Here is a 19,929-nt window from a genome sequence, read left to right as displayed (position 1 = left end):
TTAATACAAGACCCGGTATTATATTATATTACATTACATTACATTATGTTATATCAGACCGGGTCTTATATTAAAATAAGACCGAGTCTTATATTAATTTTTGCTCCAAAAGACGCATTACAGCTGATGATCCGGCTAGGTCTTACTTTCAGGGAAGCACGATATATATATTATATACATGTTTGTATATTTATAAATATATATAAATATATATGAGAGAGGGAGAAGAAAAATATATTTTCTTTTCATATAGCCATGGACTATTCACAAAAATTTACTATACATTAAAATGGGCTTCAAACAGGCCTGGGAATTTTATGTCTTATAGACAGGGGGAATGTTCCTGTATTCTCAGCCTTCTTTTAGTACAGCTGGCTTCTCTTTTACTTCCTTTACATATTGAACTTGCAGATGTAAAAAAAAATAAATAAATAAAGCTTGAAAAATCACTGTGACACACAAACAACAACGTAAAACTATTTTGTTTTAAATTTGTAAGATGTAAACCCATGTGCCAAATATATAGAATAGAATGCTGTAAAGCAGCAGTATCCATTAGATGACCTAACTGACACTTGATTAGCTAGAACACACGAACTTTTCAATGTCTGTCTCTGTCAGCAAGGAATTTGAGAAGTTTGGTATAAACATGGATGTTTACCACAGGTGGAGTACTGCAATGAAAGGGAGTGGGTGGATGCTTCAATACTAATTCAAGACAGAAGTCTGATGCTGCTTGTATCAGGCCAGTTTGTGATTTGAGCTGTGTAAGAAAGATTCTTTTCCTGGGGCAAGAGTGGGAGCTATTGTTGTTGTCAACATTTTTCATGCAGGTGCCCTTGCCCACCACCAGACTGGACAAAGACAAAGCACTGTGAGCAGTTTGGATTTATTTTAATGCAGTCAGAAGTGCACTATGGGAACGTGTTAAAGAAGTGTTTTGAGGTCAAGAACTTTAGGCATGAGAAGGTTCTCAGAGGCCCAACTTACTCATGCAGGGGCCCAAGAGAGTGTGCTTTCTTGCTGATCTGATGAAACATCTGAATGTACCGAGCTTGAAACCCCAGGGGAAAGGAAGGGTTTTCGTTTCAGGAAGTGAAGATCTCAGGCTCAAACCAGACATATGAATTGAGCTCATGGCAACTTCTCTGAGCTTAACAGAATTATAGATTTTGAGGAGTTGCTGTACTATTTTGGTAGAAATAAAGTCTAAATTCCAGAAGACATATTTTGATGAATATGAAACAGACTTTTAAGTTTCTGCAGTTGCTTTTGGTGTGCAAACCTCAAGATGTGTTTGCACTACCAAGAGTCTCTCCTATCTGTGTAACCTGGTAGCAAGAGGAATTCAATTTCACAAACCTGGAAGAAAACTATGCTATCAAAAAAGACAATTTAATTAGAGTTTGAGAAGTGGCATATGATTTGCAAATTTGTCCTAAATTTCTGTCTACATGGCTCTCTCTTCCATGAAACTGCTGAAATCTAGGTTGACAGCAACTGTCAGTAACCAGAATTTGGAGTAGAAATTCAGCTGTAAACTGCTTGAATACAGTTCAGACATCTCAAGAATTGTTTAGTCACATACATAACTGTGTTGCCATTGACATAATCAAAATTAATCAACGAATTTTTGCTTTAGGTAAATATCTTTCAGGACCAGAAATACGATGACATCATCCCCATGTGAAACAAATCTTGCCAGACAGGCAGACACTTTTGGCTGCAAGGAATGGGCATCTGTCCCCAATTCGATGCCAGCAATGCCAGCTCAAGGCCCCGATGATACAGATAATTGTACAATCTGACCTTGAGGCAAAGAGCTGGAAGCAAGATGGGAAATATCTAAATACTGCTTAGCATGGTATAGTATAAGGAGTGAATGAACAATACAAACTTTTAGTCTGTCACTTAGGGAATTGAAATTTTCAGCATATTGTTATTATGAGGCTTTGAGTCAGGCCTCACCAAGAGATATGAGTCATCCCTAGTTTTGGTAGGCTACGTGTGCATTTTTATTAATAGTTGCCTAAATAATTTTGAAGGATTATTTTTACATTATCCTAAAAAATCCATAGTTTTGAATATCGGTAGGAGAGAATTCAGGCCACACATATATGAGTTTGTGATTATCCATAAAATGTGGACATCACTGTTCTAAAAAAAAATAGAGAGGACTTCTGATGTGAACATGACTAGTTATATTAGTATTTTCTCTTTCTATCTTTGAAAATCATTTAAGAGCTACATCTCCCCCCAACCCAAATCCACAAATCTTTCTTTTTTCTTTTGCAAACTAGGATACAAGAATACTTGAGATCCTAAAACATGTATAAAGGTGGCCAAAAGCAGCTGAGAATGGACAGAAATGGTGTGGGAGGAAGTAAAGAGAAGAAACACAGAGACAGATGTCAACAGCAAGAAGGCCAGCTAGACACGGCTAGCAAAAGTGTAATTCCTGAAGGTAAGGAACACATTCTGAGTTACAGAAACTGTATCTTTTGTTTGCAAAAGGAGGTGTGGAAACTGGGGCAAGCCATGCTGCCAACAAAAGACCCTATACCAGTTTGATTCAGAAAGATAGTGCAAGTGGGACTGCACAAAGAATCCCACAGGGAAGCCATATTTGCAGGAAGCAATCTGTTCAGATGGCAGCAGGGAAAAGAGCCTGCATTTAGTGAAAAACCAGCTCTTTCCCACCCTTACACCCACTTGTGCTGGAAACTCTTGCAAACAGCTGGCCCAGGAAAATACACTTCATTCAATAATGAGATGTAAGAAAGGAAGTAGCGCAGCACCAATATAGAGACACTGTCACAGAAATTTTGGAAAAACAGGAGCAAAACTGAACATATGAAGAACTCTTTACCAGTAAAATGTTACTATGGCAGACACATTTTTGAAAAATATCTTTCCCTGAATTAGGGGGGGGAAATGAGACAATCACCTCTGAAATAAATGAAAGAGAGAGAGAGAGAGAGAGAGAGAGAGAGAGAGAGAGAGAGAGAGAGAGAGAGAGAGAAAGCAGAAATGCAGTAATTCAAGGAAGATACAATGAGATAGCAGGAGGTGGTGAAATGAAACATTGAAGAATTCAAAAGAGAAGCAGTAGAAAAAACAAAACCACCACAAAAATGAAGAGAAAAATAAGAAGAAACTTAAGATAATATAGAGAAAAGAAATGAGAAAAACAAGCAAAATAAAATGAAATATTGAATCAAAAAAATTAGAAACAAAATAATAGCTACAGAAAACAGGTGAAGGAGATTTTTTTTTTTTAAACTTACAATTGGTGTCCCCAAGGAAAAGACCCAAAATAATGGAACAAAACAAATATTTAAAAATGTAATTGAAGAAAACTTTGTTCAATTACAAGAAAACTTACTTCTCTTTATTTAAAGAATATATTATATGCCAAGGACATTTTACCTGGTGTAGCTACAAACTACAAAGAGAAGGAACTAATCCTTTTGGGAGGTTGCAAACAATCAAGTCACTTATAAAGGGGAAAATATCGGGCTGTCCTTAGATTCTGCACAGCAACATTCATTACAAGAAGACAATGGAGTAACATATACATGATACTCAAATATAGAAAGTGAACACAAAGACTTCTTATGCTTGAAAATATAAAGACGACAAAGAGTTTTTAATATGCAAAGCCCCAGGTAACATTATTCCTATTAGCCATTCTTAAGAAAACTACTAAAAGATGAACTGTAGACAAAAAAAAAAAAAAAGATAAGTGGCAAAACTACAGCAAAAGGACTGCTTGTGAACATTGTATTAAATGGAATTCTTCCATTGAGCCCTCTGGAGTTCATCCATCATCAGCCAAGTTCCCTATATTCTCAACCTCTTCGCTGAACATTTCATTCATTTCCTGACTCCAGAAACTGGCTCTCCTCCAGGGATATTGCTTCCTCTGCAACCACCTTACTTAGTGGCTGTTTTTTCTCCCACAGTCTTCATGTACCTATCTGGGCCTAACGTTGGGGTAGGCTACCTCTTCACTCTCACTGTCACTTTCAAACTTTTCTCGCTCCCGTCCCTGAAATCTCCAGCTTTAAATCTCATGTTCAGATTAGTTCACCCCATAATATTCATTTTTGCTGTCATCTAGTGACACTTGATCATGTTCTCTTTTTTTTTCCTTTCTTTCTTTCTTTTTTTTTTTGCCTGTCATGTTTTTTATTAATTACTAATTTTTTTTTATTTTTCCATTAGAGTTAACATACAATATTATATTAGTTTCACGTGTACCACATAGTGATTAGACATTAATACACCTTATGAAGTGATCCCTCTGATAAGTCTAGTACCCATCTGACATCATACATAGTTATTACAATAATATTGACTGTATGTTGTAATTTACATTCCTGTGACCATTTTGTAATTGCCAATTTGTCCTTCTCAGTACCTTCACCCTTTTCACTCATCTCCCCAAACCCCCTCCTATCTGGCAACCATCAATTTGTTCTCTGTATCTATGAGTTGGTTTCTGTTTTGTTTGTTCATTTATTTTGTTTTTTAGGTTCCACATACAAGTGAAATCACATGGCATTTGTCTTTCTCTGTCTGATGTCTTTCTCTGTCTGACTTACTACACTCAGCATAACACCCTCTAGGTCCATCCATGTTGTCACAACTAGTAAGAGTTCATTCTTTTTTATGGTAGAGTAATATTCCTTTGTATATATGTACCACATCTTCTTTATCCATTTGTCTATCTATGGATACTTAGGCTGCTGCCATATTTTGGCGATTGTAAATAATGCTGCAATGTTTTTCAGTGATATTAGGTCCTGTCTGATAATCTCTGTCTTTAGTCTTAATTCTTAGTGATTTCAATGAATATTGTGGGTGATCTTTCCAGCCCCATAGTCTCTCAGTTTTTGGAAGTCCTCCACTCAAATGATGTTCTCGACCATACCTCAGTCACTCACCCCAGAGTCATGCCCTAGATCTTGTCATTATCCATAGCTTCATGATCTTACATTCATCATTTTACTTTCTGACATCTCACTTCCCATTTTCCAATTTATTCCCTTTAGTAGCCCAACTCCAACAATACTTTGATCCCTAATCGGGGGGGGAGGGGGGGGATGATACAAAGTTATTCATTGCAGCACTATTCTCAAAAGAAGAATATTGGAAACAAACCAAATGTACATCTTTAAAGGCCTGGTTAAACAATTTATTTAAGGAAGGGAGCAGTTATTTGAACCAGGAAACAGGGACCTATACAAAGAGGGCTGCCTGACAGAAGCTGTCCCCTTCAGACAGGGGACGCAACCAGCCTGTGATGACTCAGCAAGGAAGGAACCATGGAAATAAGTACCCAGCTTCTCTCTTTTCACTCTCCTGTTTTCTGCAAGTGACTCAGAAACTGAACAATTATGAATTTGCCTTTTTTTTAGGCCACTTTGAGAAGACATAGGTGTCAAACACTCACTACTATTAGGCAGGGTTCAAGTCTCATCTACGAATCCATGGCAAACACTGCCTAAGGAAATCGCCCTCAACCTGGGAGTCTCCTGGTCCTTGAGGATGCTCAAAGGTAGCTCTGGGGCTCAATGAACTATTTTCAACATTTAAAAACTGTACCACATAGAAATTGTACATTTATCCTTGATAAGACTGTACAAGCAAACAGAAATGTCGTGTTTCCAGCTTTGAGCTGGGATAATATGAACTCATGCTGATTAGCAGTGTGATAAGTGCTTTTATACAATTTTGGTTATTAAAGAAAGGAGCAGCATGTTAAAGATACAAAGGCCACAAATGCAGATACCAAAACTAGGGAAGTTCTAGGTCTTTCCTGATTTCAGAATCACTGAATCTAGATGGTATAGCCTATAATTTATTCTTTTACCCCTAAAAAATCACAAAATACATTCCATTATTAGACTATCATAACTAAAATATAGATGTTATAATTTGTTCACCTGGACTTATTGACTAAGTCTCCAGGATTAATATGATAATAAAGGGGTATAAAATGTTTGCATTAAAAATATGAAATAGTATTATGCAACATAAAAACATTGTTCTGATTCTAAATTCAGTGGTCAGATTCAATTCTTTTTTTGAATTCTAGAAGCTTTCTTTTGTACACTCAACATTGCTAGCCAAGCACCTTTAGGGGCTAAGTTACATTAGTAATTTTGTCTATTCTGTTTGGTCTGATCGATATTTTACATAGTTTGATGCAGAATTTGATTTTTTTTTTACAGCAGGTCTATGTTATTAAGCTTCTTTAAGAACAAAATCAAAAGGGCACTGAATAAAGAATATTTTGTATTCTGTAACAATAAAATCTACTGTCTGAATGGGTTGGTTGACTTAAAAAATGATGGGTTTATGAAAGTCAGGAAGTTGCAGATTTCAGAAATGCCAGAGGGTATGTGGGAGAGGGTACCAGAGTGATCTTCAGAGGCCATAGCAGTTTATGGAGACCGAGGGGGACAGCTGCCTAGAAAAGAAGAAAAGCAGAGGGAGTCCCTGTTCCTTCCCATAAGACGTCATTACTTTCAAAACCATCAAGAGGTCAAAGCACTAACAAGATAAAAATACAAAGTAAAAGAGTTTCCCTCTAAAACATGCCTGGAACCTGGGGTGATTCTTGATGAAGATATGTGAAATTTCCAGGTGGTGGTGTGTTTCTTATCAATGAACACTTCAATCCCCTGTCCATGAATGCACAGTAGCCTCAAGTTCTCAGGCCTAGACCATCGCCTGACTAATTACATCTGCATCCATGATAGAGCTCGGGGAAACTCAGGCTGGGTAAAGTCAGAATGCATAGAATTTCATTTCTTTTATTCAAGACACTAATTCTCTGACAAGATTATTCAAATGAAAAGGCTTTGAGCATATGCAAAAAATGGGAAGTGATCCCCTGTCAGTGCTGGAGCCTCCTGGGAGAGTAGCATGCCTTATCAATGTTGCAGACTCCATTTGAAAGCCAACAGATCCCAGTCGGGGGGCACAAACTGAGAACTGCCAGAGCCTAGACAAAATGCAATGGGGCTTAATTAATGCAGTCACAAGCATCAGATCAGTAAAGCTCCAGATGAGTGTGGAGCTTTTAAATAAGATCTTTCTTTTCAGATTACTTTTAGCACTCTACATGTGTCCTCCCAAAAGACTAGTACAAGCTGCTTAAGGATAATTCCTGTAATGTGGAAAACTGGGGACAACCTGCACGTCCATCAGTAAGGAAATGGCAAAATAAATGACGGCATATGCATTCTCTGGAATCTTAGGCATCTGTTTAAAAGAATGAGTTTGATATCAAAATACCTACAAAGAAAACTGGCTATGAGTTTTGTTTTGTTTTTTTACAAAACAAATATCAGAAAATGTGTATTCTATGCCATATCTGAAAATTTTCTATTTTGCAAAGTAAGCATATTGCCCCTTCTCAGACCAAAGCGCTGCCGTTGCTGAGCTCCCGGAAATGGCTGGAATGCAAGGTGGAATTCTGGGCCTACATAGCCCTCCTTCCCCACCAAGTTGCCCTATTGGCCCTGAATCATCACTCTAGATTTGGATGAAATGCACTATGGAGCAAAGGAACTGGCTGCCAAGGGCTGGAAATATGGGGAGATACCTCCCTATGGGATGAAACACGGCCAATGGGAAATGAGAGGCAGGAGGTATCTGAGCAGAAAAATTCCCTCCCCTTCCTTCCTGCCATGGACTACTCTGAGTGTGGTTTCTTCGTGCAGCCTTTCCAGAGGAGTCCTGCATGCCAAGTGGACACACCTGCCAAGCACCAGCATTGTCTTTGCCAGGCCTGTTGTGAAACGGTGGCCAGTACAATGACATATCACATCACTTTGCTCTGCATCTTTTTTATCTTGCTTCCATTGTGTCCTCACCATCACCATCTTCAGCTAGCATTTCCCAAATAAAGTGGTCGCACTTTAATCCTTGCCTCTGGTTCTCCTGTCTAGAGGATCCAGGCTAAGATCACAAGCAAACTAGATTTTGAGGCTACATATGCATTTTTGATAAATGTACATACAGGTGCATACACCTAAGCCTTTGTTTGTAAATGCATAGAAACGTGGGAAGGCGACACATGAGACCTTAAACAACGGTCTGCCTTTGCTGCTTACATTTTTGAATGAGCATGTGTTACTTTTGTATATTAAACGGAACGATAACTTAATTCCATAAAATTGCGCCATATATGAACAAGCCTAGCATATCTTCCCTGCTTTAACTCTTTTTGCAGTATTTTTAGTGTATTCATAAACCATTGCATTTCTCAGGCAAAGTTAGTCAATAACATTCCTAACTGTTTTCATCTGAATGTGACAGTTCATCACTCTTCCTACTCACACGCTCACACACAGGCACCACCACCCCCCCACCACCCCCCGACACACACGTCTTCCTTGCTGGCGGACCCCAGTTATATTTGTATTCACCCTTCAGTTATTCCCCTTGTCATCTTGGGAGTATAAGGAACAAGCTGAAAAAAGGGCAGAGAAGCGGCCAGAGACACGATATTATCAAGGTAGTGTATTAAGCAACCATGGAGACTCCCATCCGCCAAATTCTTGATTTGTGGGTAATAAATGTGCTCACTGTTTAAGACACTTTAAATTGGGTATTTCATTAACTGCCCTCAAAAGCATCCTAGGCTAACTTTATATGAACGTGTGTGTATATAATTTTCTACGTAAAACAATATATAGTATATACATATATTCTGGGGTCGTGTATCTCACCAGAGACTAAAAGGCAATATTGGTCTTATTTATCTGTATATTCTCAGCTCCTAACATGACACCTTCTCGTAGTAGGCACCCAACAAACCTTTCTAGAATTGAACTGATTAGGTCCATTCATCTCACTCTGCAATTTACGTATTACACATCTGGTGGGAGTTTAAGTAATAGCAGAGAAGGGAGGGTACACAAAATAAAATCCAAATCACTTCTTATCCAAAAAGCTTAAGGCTATCAGTAAAGTTAACGATCCAAACTAATCACCAAACTGCATTATTTAAATCATTATCATATTGCACTAGACATTCCAAAGGATGACATTCCAAAGGAAACTTCAGTGGGAACTGAAAGATCAGACTCTTGTTTCCATATGACTTCCAGATATAACCAATTAAACACAACTTTAAAAAGCATTCTGTTCTTGGTAGGATAATTCTGGTGTTTGAAAAGAAGGGTGTAAGTCGGATATTACGACAGAAGCTGACGAGTCACCAACGAAGAATTCAGGTTGGTGGTAGAAGTAACAATTCCCACATGTGAGAGCCATTCTGTGACCTACTTCAAGGCCCTCATCTTACACCTGGTCTGAAAGCGTCTCCTTCAGTGGCTCCAGAACTGCAATAACAAAACTTAGCCAACTGTAAATTACAGGCGTGAGTGGGGAGAACTGCTGACACAGACAAATGACGTTCATTTATGCAATTTTCATGACCCTGGTACTACGTGCCAGGATATGTTCTAAGGGTTTTGGGTCAGCAGCGAAGCCAAGAGACAAAAACCTCCACTCACATGGAGTTTATGTTCTAGAACTGGGAGAAGTGGATTGGGAGGGGCAGTAAACAAAAATTTCAAAAATTCATTTTAGCCCTTCGTTTCCTAGCAAGGCTAGCTCTGAAAAGAACTTGTCAAAGCAACAAACTTCTGTCATGTTCTTCCCGTATCACGCTCTTTCTAGCCCTCTCTGGTCCTGTGTGCATCACGCTTAGGAGCGTCCCCACACTCAACCCCCCAAACTACTGACTTGGGGCAGTGTGTCTGGTCAACTGAATCTCCAGCTCTTGCAATAGAGCCCACTAAACTATTTTCTGTTTGCTGTTGTAATCGTTGTTGTTTTCTGCAAAGCTCCCCAGCCTGCTTCAGGTCTCGCTCTCTTCCATGTTACCACCCATCAAAATTGACCCAATTTGTGTCTTTTTCCCCAGGACATGCTCACTACTAATGTGTTACCTTATTTTAATAACTTTAAAATACTAATACTCTCTGATATTTGCAGAATGCTTTTGTATTAACCATTTCAGATGTACTCACAGAGTATTTTCACATACCGTAACCATTTGTTCACACTACTACTGCAAGAGATAGGCAGCTCAGGTTTCATTTTCCTTTTTTTAACTCCTGAAGAGACTGACCCTCAGCGAAGTTGAGTCCTTTGCTCAGGGTCGGTCGGGGGTAAAAGCAAAGTCGGCATGTGGATCCTTCCAACGCCTTAACAGTACTATACAAGTTTCCCCTGTCCTTTTGTGCTGTTCCCTCCAGATAAGAAGATGAATTATTTTGATAACATTTCATTATAACTCTAATGGTGGAAGTGCCAGGAGTGGGCTGACGGGAAAGAATCCTGTGCCAGGTGCGTCTTTCGTATCTTAAATCAGCTGGATAGAATTTCTGTTCCACCTTCAGTTGAGCCAATACTGTCAGAATCACTATCTAGTAATAGATAGACGACTAATTAGACTAAGTAATACAGCCCGTGGGCCAGTATTACATTATTGGCAACCGGGCTACTTCCTGTCCCTTGCAGTGCTGCTGGCTCCTTCTCCTGCCCCTCCCCACCCACACACCCCCCCCCTCCACTCAAGTCAGCATCCAGATGGTACCCCTGCTTTCTCCCCTCTCCCTATATCTGATATTGCTAGGGTGACCACATAACTATTGTCCAAACCAGAGCAATCCTGAGGAAAAAAGAGGGCACTATTAATAATTATGCCAGGTCAACAGGTATGAACCACGGTTGTCCTGGGTAAGCCAGGACCCTACTTATCACCACCAAATACAGTAACCTTCTGTGAAAACTTCTTTAAAAAACTTCTTTAAAAAACTGACTGATTTCAAGTTTGTTTTTCTTCCTTGGTCTGCTTCCTTGATAAAGGAGCCAGTTTGCACAAATGTCACCTTACGTCACGCAAAAAGGGAATATTCCTGAGAAGTTACATGCTATAGAATGCATAAGAAAGTTTGCTCGTTAAGGAAACTGAATTCTTTGGAAATGTAAAAAAAATTCTTTGACAATGTACCTCCCCATGTCTTATGTAAAGTTGTAAAATTTAAAATGTCTACAAAAGTTTCTTACTAGATAGCAATCTATACTGGCCATGGTTACATGTAGTAGAATATTTAATTCTCACAGAAATCCTGTGGAGCAGCACAATATGGAGTCCTGACAGGACACTGCCTTGTTAAGGCATCATACTGAACAGATACTGCTGCCCACCTTACTCATATAGCATTGGATTTGTGTTTTCACATTGTAAAATAACATACACTCGTTGTGAAAAAAATGAAAAATACACAAAAGTTAAAAGCAGGAAAACAAATCACCCATAATCATCACCTCACAAGTAACCATTATTAGCATTCTGGTTTATAAATATTTGTAGTTATACAACTTTTTTTTTTTTACTCAGTTGTGATCCTACTATATATAAAATATCTTGCTTTTCACTTAATTTATATTACATGTATTTCCCTTGTTGCTATAAATTATTTATAAGCATAATTTTAAATAACTGCACAAGTAATCTATTATGTGGAGAACATCTTGTTTATTTAACTATTACCAAGTTGTAGGGCATTTAAGTTGTTTCCAATGTCTTATTATTATAAACAATGCCAGAATGAACACTTTATATTAAAAGTATTTTCTGTACTTCATGTTATTTCTTGAAGCTAGAAATTATCTTAAAATATATGCACATGTTTTAAGATTATTGTTACATATTACAAAACGCCTTCCAACAGGTTTTCATCTGGTTTATATACCCATCCACAATGAATGTGACCCTCACCAGCACAGAATATTTCCATATGTGAAACAGGATATATGTTTTCTATTTTGCATTTCTCTGGTTTCCAGAGAGGCTTAGCCGTTTCCTGTATACCTGCTAACTTATTGTATGTTCCATTCCACAAATTGTTTGCTTATATCACTGGTACACCAGAATTTTTACTAAAATTACAAAATAGAAATATGTATGGCATACCTTAATATAGTCAGACCTGATTAAAATAGCAAAAAGATCCACTAAGAATCATTCCATGAATTATGGAGAACAATACACAATTTCCTATAAAAAGAATTTAAAACTTAAGTATATAAGCAACAAAACAGTGACATTCAGTGAGGTTCTGATGTTAATTTCCATCCTCATCAAGAACTGGCAAAACTCTGAGCCAGGGAGGCAGCTAAGGCAATGCTCTCGGTCCTGGTCAGTGTATGTCATGTTCTTTATTTATCATCTCAGTCTCCTCATTGTCTTCTTCAGTGTTTGAATGCTTAATCATCTCATGCCTCCTGCTATGGAAGCTGAAGCAAATATTATTGCCATCGTTACAGATAAGAAAACGGGTTCAGAGAGACATGTAACTCGCTCAAAATCACATAGCTGGTAAGGAATCAAACACTTTCCGATTCAGAAGCCCATGTTCTTTCCATTAACATATTTTTACCTCAAGTCAGATGTTTAAAAGCATTCAGGATAAGGAAGAAGCAAGGGACCTGGAGAATGTAGTAAACTAGTAGCCATTAAGTACTAGAGATGCCTTATCCAGACTACACTGAGCATCAACAACATGAAAACATTCATTTCATAGGCTCTAGATTATACTTTTCAACTTTTATAACATTTTATAAATTCCCACCTATTCACAGCCTGGTTCTTTCAGCTACTGTTTTACCTGAAAGGTAGTTTAGCACAGTGAGTAAGCATGCAGGCTCTGGAATCCATCTGCCTGAGCTTGACTCCCAGCTTTGTCATTTGCCACCTTGTAACTTAGGCACATTAATCAAATGCTCAGTGCCCTCAGTTTCCTCATTTGTTAAAAAAAAAAAAAAAAAAGGCAGCAGTATGATAATAATAGTATTAGGTTGGTGCAAAAGTAATTGTTTTTGCAATTGTTTTTAACCTTTTAAATTGCAATTACTTGTGCACCAATAATATGTACCACATAGAGTTGTAGGGAGGAGTAACTGAGGTAATACATATAAAGCAATTAAAGTGGTGCCTGGCACGTGGAAAATTATTCAAGTAATGTTAGTTGTTGCTGTCATTATATATATTAATTCAAACTCTTAACCCTGTGACCCTGTGACAACCCAACTGTGATCCCCCTTTTATGATGAAAAAACAGAGAAGCTATACTAATTATAAAAACATAAGACACTGTTCAAATCTTAAAAAGGATCCCTGGCTATATGTGTGAACCAGATTTGAAAAGCATAATACAATGTGTTTTCATATCAGTGAAGTATAAAAAGTTAAGGGAAATAAGTTACATTTTGCATCGAAAACAAAATAAGTAACATTAGACACTAACATAAAGCTTTTTTGTCAACATTGAATGGTAAGAAATAATGTAGAGATTTTTAAATGGTTTTCTGTGTATCATAAAGTCTTAGCAAAACGACTGTCGGTAACCGAGAGGGGTGACAGGGATGCTGACAGATGTTGCACTCACCCTCCTTTGTACATTTTAATAAACGTCTCTATTCACAATAGGCTTGAATGCTTGGTTTCAGATATCTGTGACTCATGTAAATAATAAATGTATTAAAAACATTTTATGCAACAATATATACTTTAGTTTTGAATGAAAAGTACACACTCACACACATTTTCTTTAAATCAGTGTTTATCCTGAAAACCACCATACATCAAAACGCTAGGGGAAGTCAGTATAACTAAAATATTTATAATGAGTGCTGGCCTTAAGAACTATTACATTGGGGAAATAGGTACACTTGTCTTCTGCCTCCTTCTTTCCCCAAAATAAGGGAAGACCTTAGCTGAAACATGGTCTCCTACCATGTCCTAGGAACCCCCAGGCTTGACTCAGGGACATAAATGGGGGCTGAAGATTGTTGCAAATGTGGAGATCTAGAAGAATTTACCAGTGAATGGCGATCCAACCGTGAGGTGCCTAGGGGAGGAGGAAATGGTGGTCAGCGGGGAAAGAGGAAATAATATAGGCCTGGCGGGGAAATGAGAGGAATGGATACAGACAGAGGACTGAAATGAATGAAAGCCACCGCAGATAGGTAAGATTCACCTATTTCAAAAGGAAATGAAGCTACTGAAGATCCCTGGGCTGTGGTGGAGATAAATGAAATGACTTATTCCTAAGGGCACTGAACTATTAAGTCTGAGCCAAGAGGGATAGAGTGCGTCAAAAAATACAAAAATGAGCTTCTTAGATAGCCTGTTGCTTTGTATTTACAATAATTGCGCACTGCGGTGGACAGCAAGCAATCTACTTATCTGTATATGTGAACTTGACCTCTGGTTTCTCCTGCTTCTCATCTACAGGCGTGATTTAAGAGTTACATGTATATTTGCAATCTGCAGAAGTGAGTGTTACATCTATCAGCCTAGCCACTCATACATTGCTGCATGTAACCTAAGCATATCTAGGAAACCACTGGGCTACCTAGATTCACTTTAGCCATCCTAGAGATCGTTGAATTTTAAGTTCATATTGAGTCTCCCTGAGCAGTGAAATAAATATTGTGTAGAGAGAAGGGGAGGAAATTCGATGGATGGGGCTAGAGACTGGGCCATGGGAAGGGAGCAGGTTTTCTAATACACCCCCCGAGCGGATGGCTCTTTCCTCCTGACGGAGATCCTTCAGTGACACTGCCCCCCTGAAGTTCCCTGAGTACTGTACTATTTCATTTTTGCGTATAGCAGAATGTAATCTTTCCCTGCCTAACAGTGATTTGTTTATGTCTGTCTCTCTTTCCAGACAGTGGATTCTTTATAGGAAGGGATGGAGTGTTATCCAGCTTGTACCCCTGGCTCCTAGCACCGTGCCTGGCACTTAGCCATGACTCAATATCTATTTATTGAATGATGGAATGAAATGCTCAGATACATTTTTTTAACCTATGAAATTTTTTGCTTAAGAAACTTTCTTAAAGCCTGCAAAGTAAGGTGGAATTCACTGTTTTGTGCTCAAAATCCCTTCAGCCCTTATTGGCAATCAGTGGAAATTTATGTAATCTGATTATTTATTATGTCACCAATCCTCTAGAGTTGGACACAGACCAGAGAGTTGACCCAATTAAAAGAGACAGAGGGGCATAAGAGTACTTCACACAACAAGCAAGAAATTAATACAAATAAATTTAAAAGCTGTTTAAAAGCTCACATCTTGGAATTAAGCCTGAAGTAGGTATCCTTAATTTGGGGTTCATGGATCTGTAGCAAGTCCAGGGATGAACTTCAAGGGGCATATTTATGAACCACCAAAAAAAAAAAAAAAAAGAAAAGTCAAAGTCAAAATGAGGTATATGACTATATTTTGCAAGGGAGGTGATCCATAGCTGTCAGCAGATTCTCAAAGGTGTCTATGATCCAAAAATAATACAGTCCATTACTGCAAAGAGACACTTGCAGAAACATAAAAAGAAATGTGCACAAGGATATTCATCACAACATTGCTTGAAAGTGAAAAATTGGAAGCAATTTAAATGGACTTCAATAAGGGAGTATCGAGCACATACATAAAACATGTGAGATGCATGCTGCCTTTCATTTCACAGCATATTGTGCATTGAAAGAGCAGATTAGCACCCAGCATGTATAATATGATCTCATTTATGGAAAATAATATGCATGTGTAGCTAGGCATGCAATGTCTATGGAAAGACAGTCACCAGATGTTAACAGTTACTGTTCATTGGTAGAATTTGGGACATCTTTGTGCTTTCATTTTTACATATTCTGAATTGTTTGAATTTTTACAGTGAGCCTGTTGTCATTTCAAGAAAACAACACTACTGTTTTCAAGAATTCGATGGATTACTTAGAGAAATGCAGGGAAGCAGAACCATAATTGGCAATTAATAGAAACATGGAAATGATTAAACTTAAAGTTGGCATCAAAGAGATCACTGCTGCTCTCCAAGTAGAAAACAGAGTGGAATGAATCATAAAGCTGACCCAGCGTGGCAAATCCTATGTCCAGGTCTGAGCGTGTTCAAAGGAAGTAACAACTGGTCTTGCAAGCTCCTGACTCCATATAGCTCACCGTGAGCTGGGTTTTCTGTGGCGACACAAGAGCTCCATACCAGAAGAAAACCATATGTGTCAGAAGTACAGATAATTGCCTGTCATCACATGTGGTTGTGCCAGTCAGCCTGGTATGTGGCGTGACCAGTTCCTGGAAGAGCTCAAGCTGCTCATCCTCTGAATCAAATTAGAATCTTCTTTCCTCTTAAGTGGACAAAGACCCGCTTTCAGCCTTATGTTTGAAAGGATCATTTGGAGATGCAAACCCTTCCCAGAAAGACTGTGTGTGGATGCCCATTTGCCAAAAGCAACTGCTGCCCCTTTTAATATTTCTCCATTGAAGCTCTCTGGTTTGCTATCACAGGAATCTGCCTCAAAAGCTGTGCATTTTCAAAATGTCCCCTTGCTTGGTGCACCCAAATGTTCACATCCTGGAGTAAATGCACCACAGTAATATTGGAGATGGGTGAGATACTACCATAGCAGTGGATCTGAAGACCCACATCTCTCATATACCATTACTCTGCTATTGGGATTGCGTCATTAAAATTCCACTAAAGAACGTTTCATACATAACTTAATCTTCACCAAGAATTATATCCCCTATCCCAGAAGGGGATTCAAGGTCAAGAACTCCAAGCACCTTCTGAGCCACAAGAATGATATCTCCACCACTTAGGCCATCATAGAAGAACATTTTCTGTATTCATCCTTTCACTATACTGTTATCTTAGAGGGTACCTAATGCTTTTGTCACTGGCCAAGTGAGTGCTCAGTGCCTGGAACAAAATGACCCTGGGGAGTAGTCAACAGGAAGTAGAAAAAAATCAATTTACATCTGCCTCTCTCCATTTTGAAATATTTTGTTGTTATTTAATGTGCAGTAGTCTCCCACTCTGAATCTCCTTGCAGTCAGCAAAGAAAACAAAGCAAAAGGTGAGAGGTGGTGTTACAGATGAATTGCCTGGAGGAGACCATTCACACCCCTATTCTCAGCCCTGAGTCACTTAGCTAAGGAAACAGAAACTCAGAAAAGAGGTGACCACACAGAACGCAGAGGTTACATCCACAGTACAGAATGAAAGCAAAGTCAGTACTCAGGGCTCCCTGGGATACCTGTCTTTAGCTTTCTGACACACTGTAAAACCTATCGCAAGAAAAATATTGAGTCCTTTTTTTATTCTATAAAAGCCATTTATATGAAAAAGATGGGCTAAACCTCTAAATAAAAATATGTGTTCCCTTATTCATTCCACAAATGTTTATTGGGTGCCTACTAGACGCCAGAAGCTTTTCTGGGCATTGGATATAAAGCAATTAACAAAATAGTCATGGAACATGTCCTCATGAAATGTGCAAGCAGGAGAAAAAGTGGAAGCCTCTCTAGTCTCTTTTGAAATGTATTCATTCAATACGTATTTATTGAACTAGGCACTATTGAAGGTACTTTGTTTTGTCAGTGAACAAAACAGACTGCTCCCAGCCCTCAGGCAACTTCTAGTTGGAGTAAACAGACAGTAAACACAATACATGTGTGAACTATGTGGTATAGTCAAAGGAAATAAGCCTTGTGGATAAAAAGCAGAAGTAGAGCAGGATAAGGGGGATGGGCAGTGCTGTGGGCAGGGAGCCCTCCACATACATGCAGGGCCAGGAGCAATTTTAAGTAGGGCGCTCAGCTCATTGGGAAGATATTTGCGTGAAGACTTCAAAAAGGTGAGGGAGACAGCCCCTTAGAGATCTGGAAGAAGAGCATTCGAGGCAGGAAGACTAGCCATTCTTAAGGCTTTCAGACGGGATGAACCCTGCGTGGTACGTTCGAGGAAAGAAAGGAGATGAGTGTGGCTGCAGAGAGGTCCATAGCGTAATGAAAATAAGAGGCAATGAGACCAGAGATGAAATGGGAACAAGTCATGGGAAATCTTGCAGGCCATTTAAGGATTTGGGTTTTTACTCTGAGAGAAACTGGGAGCCACTGAGGGGTTCTGAGCAGCAGAGTGAGCTGACTCACCTGACTTACCTTTAATAAGATCACTCTGCCTTTTTGTCAGCACTGACTGTAGGGAGGAAGTGAGGAAGAAGGGAGAGCTGCTGGGAAGCTGCCCCAGGAAGCTGGGAGAATGATGATGATGATGGCTCCCATGAGGTGGGAGGAGCAGAGACAGGGATGTGAGATGAGAGAGTGAGGTGACAGATTCTGAGTATATATTGAAGGTTTTTGGCCTTTTGGAAGGAAGGAATGTGCATCAACTAAGATGAAGGTTGCAGGTCGAGCATGTTTTAGTGAAAAAATCAGGAGTTCAGTTTTGGGCATGTTGGGTTTGAGATGCTGAATGAAAATATCAAATATAAGTCTGGAGATGGGTGAAAGATCTGGGCGAGAGGTCTAAATGTGGAAGTGGCATCTAATAAGATTTTCTTATTGCATGTGGTTCAATAGGAAAATATGGATGCTATTTTAAAAATACAAAATTATATGGAACAAAAACTGAAGTTTCCCCTTCACTCTCTTATTCCAACCCACCACTCTCCCTAGTAGTAACCACTATTAAGGAGCTAAAAAGATGTTAAGAAACTAAAAAGATATCTTCAGAATGCTCAACGCACCATATTAGAAAATTAGAATAACAATTGTTTTTCATTTCCACATGCATTTTACCACATAAGAAAAGACTTTAGACTTGTCCAAGTATTTATGCATAGCATTTTTCCTGTTTACCTATACCTTCCCTTTACCTATACAGTAATGTAATTTCCAAAATGGTCACATTCTACCATGATGGTGATGAAGTAACAGAATTTCACGGCTGTTTGGAATAAACAATATATTTGGATTTGCATGCCTTTTCGTGTGAAATAAAACTGTTTTTTAATTGGTTCTATGTTGCAACTTTTTTTTTTTTAGCAATCTGGCATATACCTGAGCTAAGCGATACCATCCATTTATGAAAAATTATTGATTATAAAGTACTGGGTACACTTTAAGCACCATAGTGCTAATTCTCTAGACACTAAGCTTTTATCCCTAAAATAGAACAGAGTTTCTGTACCTTCCATTAGAAAAAGATAACCTTCAGAATTTGAACTAATGCATTTCTGTTTTGTTGAGTTGGCAATACCTCTATGTAAGGAAAGTAATGATGACTTCTCAAATATCCAGTCTCTTATGAGTTTAAAGCTTCAGCTGTAATAAAACTCAATAGTCTTTCTAGTCTTTGGAGTTCAGTATGTCTCCTCGGAAATCAAAGAGAAAATAAATTAATTGAGGCGGTTTCCCACCCATTTTGTTTGATTTTTGGCAGAGTTCTATCTCCAACATATATCAGAAACTGCCACACATCTGGACGACGACATGACTTATTCCAGTCAGCTCTTGATTTTGCAACTATTGTTCCATCATGGCAACCAGTAAATAGTTTCCAAGAAAGAGCAAGACATGAGTTCTAAAGAAACTTACAGTCTCACTGAGCAAATAAAAATTTACCTGTGGGGTAAAAATATCACTGTGAGTGGTTCTCAAACCAACTGAACCAAGGAGTTTTGCTGTGGGGGGAAAAAAGTGAATGAATGAATGCTCTCAACTGAACATTTACTCTATGAATTTTTCTTGAAACTTTGGCACTGACTACTATCTTTTTTCTAGAGAGATCCAGCACACACCAAAATGAATAAGTGTCAGAAACAAATATTAACAGAAAAACAGCTCATCATACTTAGGATCAGCTCATCATACTTAGTTCAGCAACTTGATTTTTTTATGGCACATGAGCTCCAAATTGCATCTATCTTCACTGATAAAATATTCCTACTTGCAGGATCAAATAAAACACATCAAAATTACATGGCACCCTACGAAGAACTGTGTCACTTGAACAAATTTGAAATCATATTCTGTA

At 38.5% G+C, this 19,929-nt stretch overlaps 1 long non-coding RNA gene across 2 annotated transcripts; it reads left to right on the top strand.

Moving 5' to 3' along the window:
- The first annotated feature begins 439 nt into the window (after nucleotides 1–439).
- Nucleotides 440–18,899, top strand: LOC148759088 (uncharacterized). 2 transcript variants are annotated; one of them, XR_016022221.1, is made up of 3 exons: nucleotides 440–1,864; nucleotides 2,301–2,464; nucleotides 15,769–18,899. It is a non-coding gene; the product is annotated as an uncharacterized LOC148759088 (long non-coding RNA). The 2 variants fall into 2 exon arrangements; XR_016022220.1 differs by lacking the exon at nucleotides 15,769–18,899 and adding an exon at nucleotides 7,117–13,473.
- Nucleotides 18,900–19,929: the final 1,030 nt, after the last annotated feature.

This window comes from Rhinolophus sinicus, chromosome 1 (genome assembly GCF_057876585.1).
Source record: "Rhinolophus sinicus isolate RSI-liver-muscle chromosome 1, RSI-T2T, whole genome shotgun sequence".
Classification (NCBI taxonomy): domain Eukaryota; kingdom Metazoa; phylum Chordata; class Mammalia; order Chiroptera; family Rhinolophidae; genus Rhinolophus; species Rhinolophus sinicus.
The sequence above is the reverse complement of the archived record's forward strand: the minus strand, read 5'-3'. Positions and strand labels throughout refer to the sequence as shown.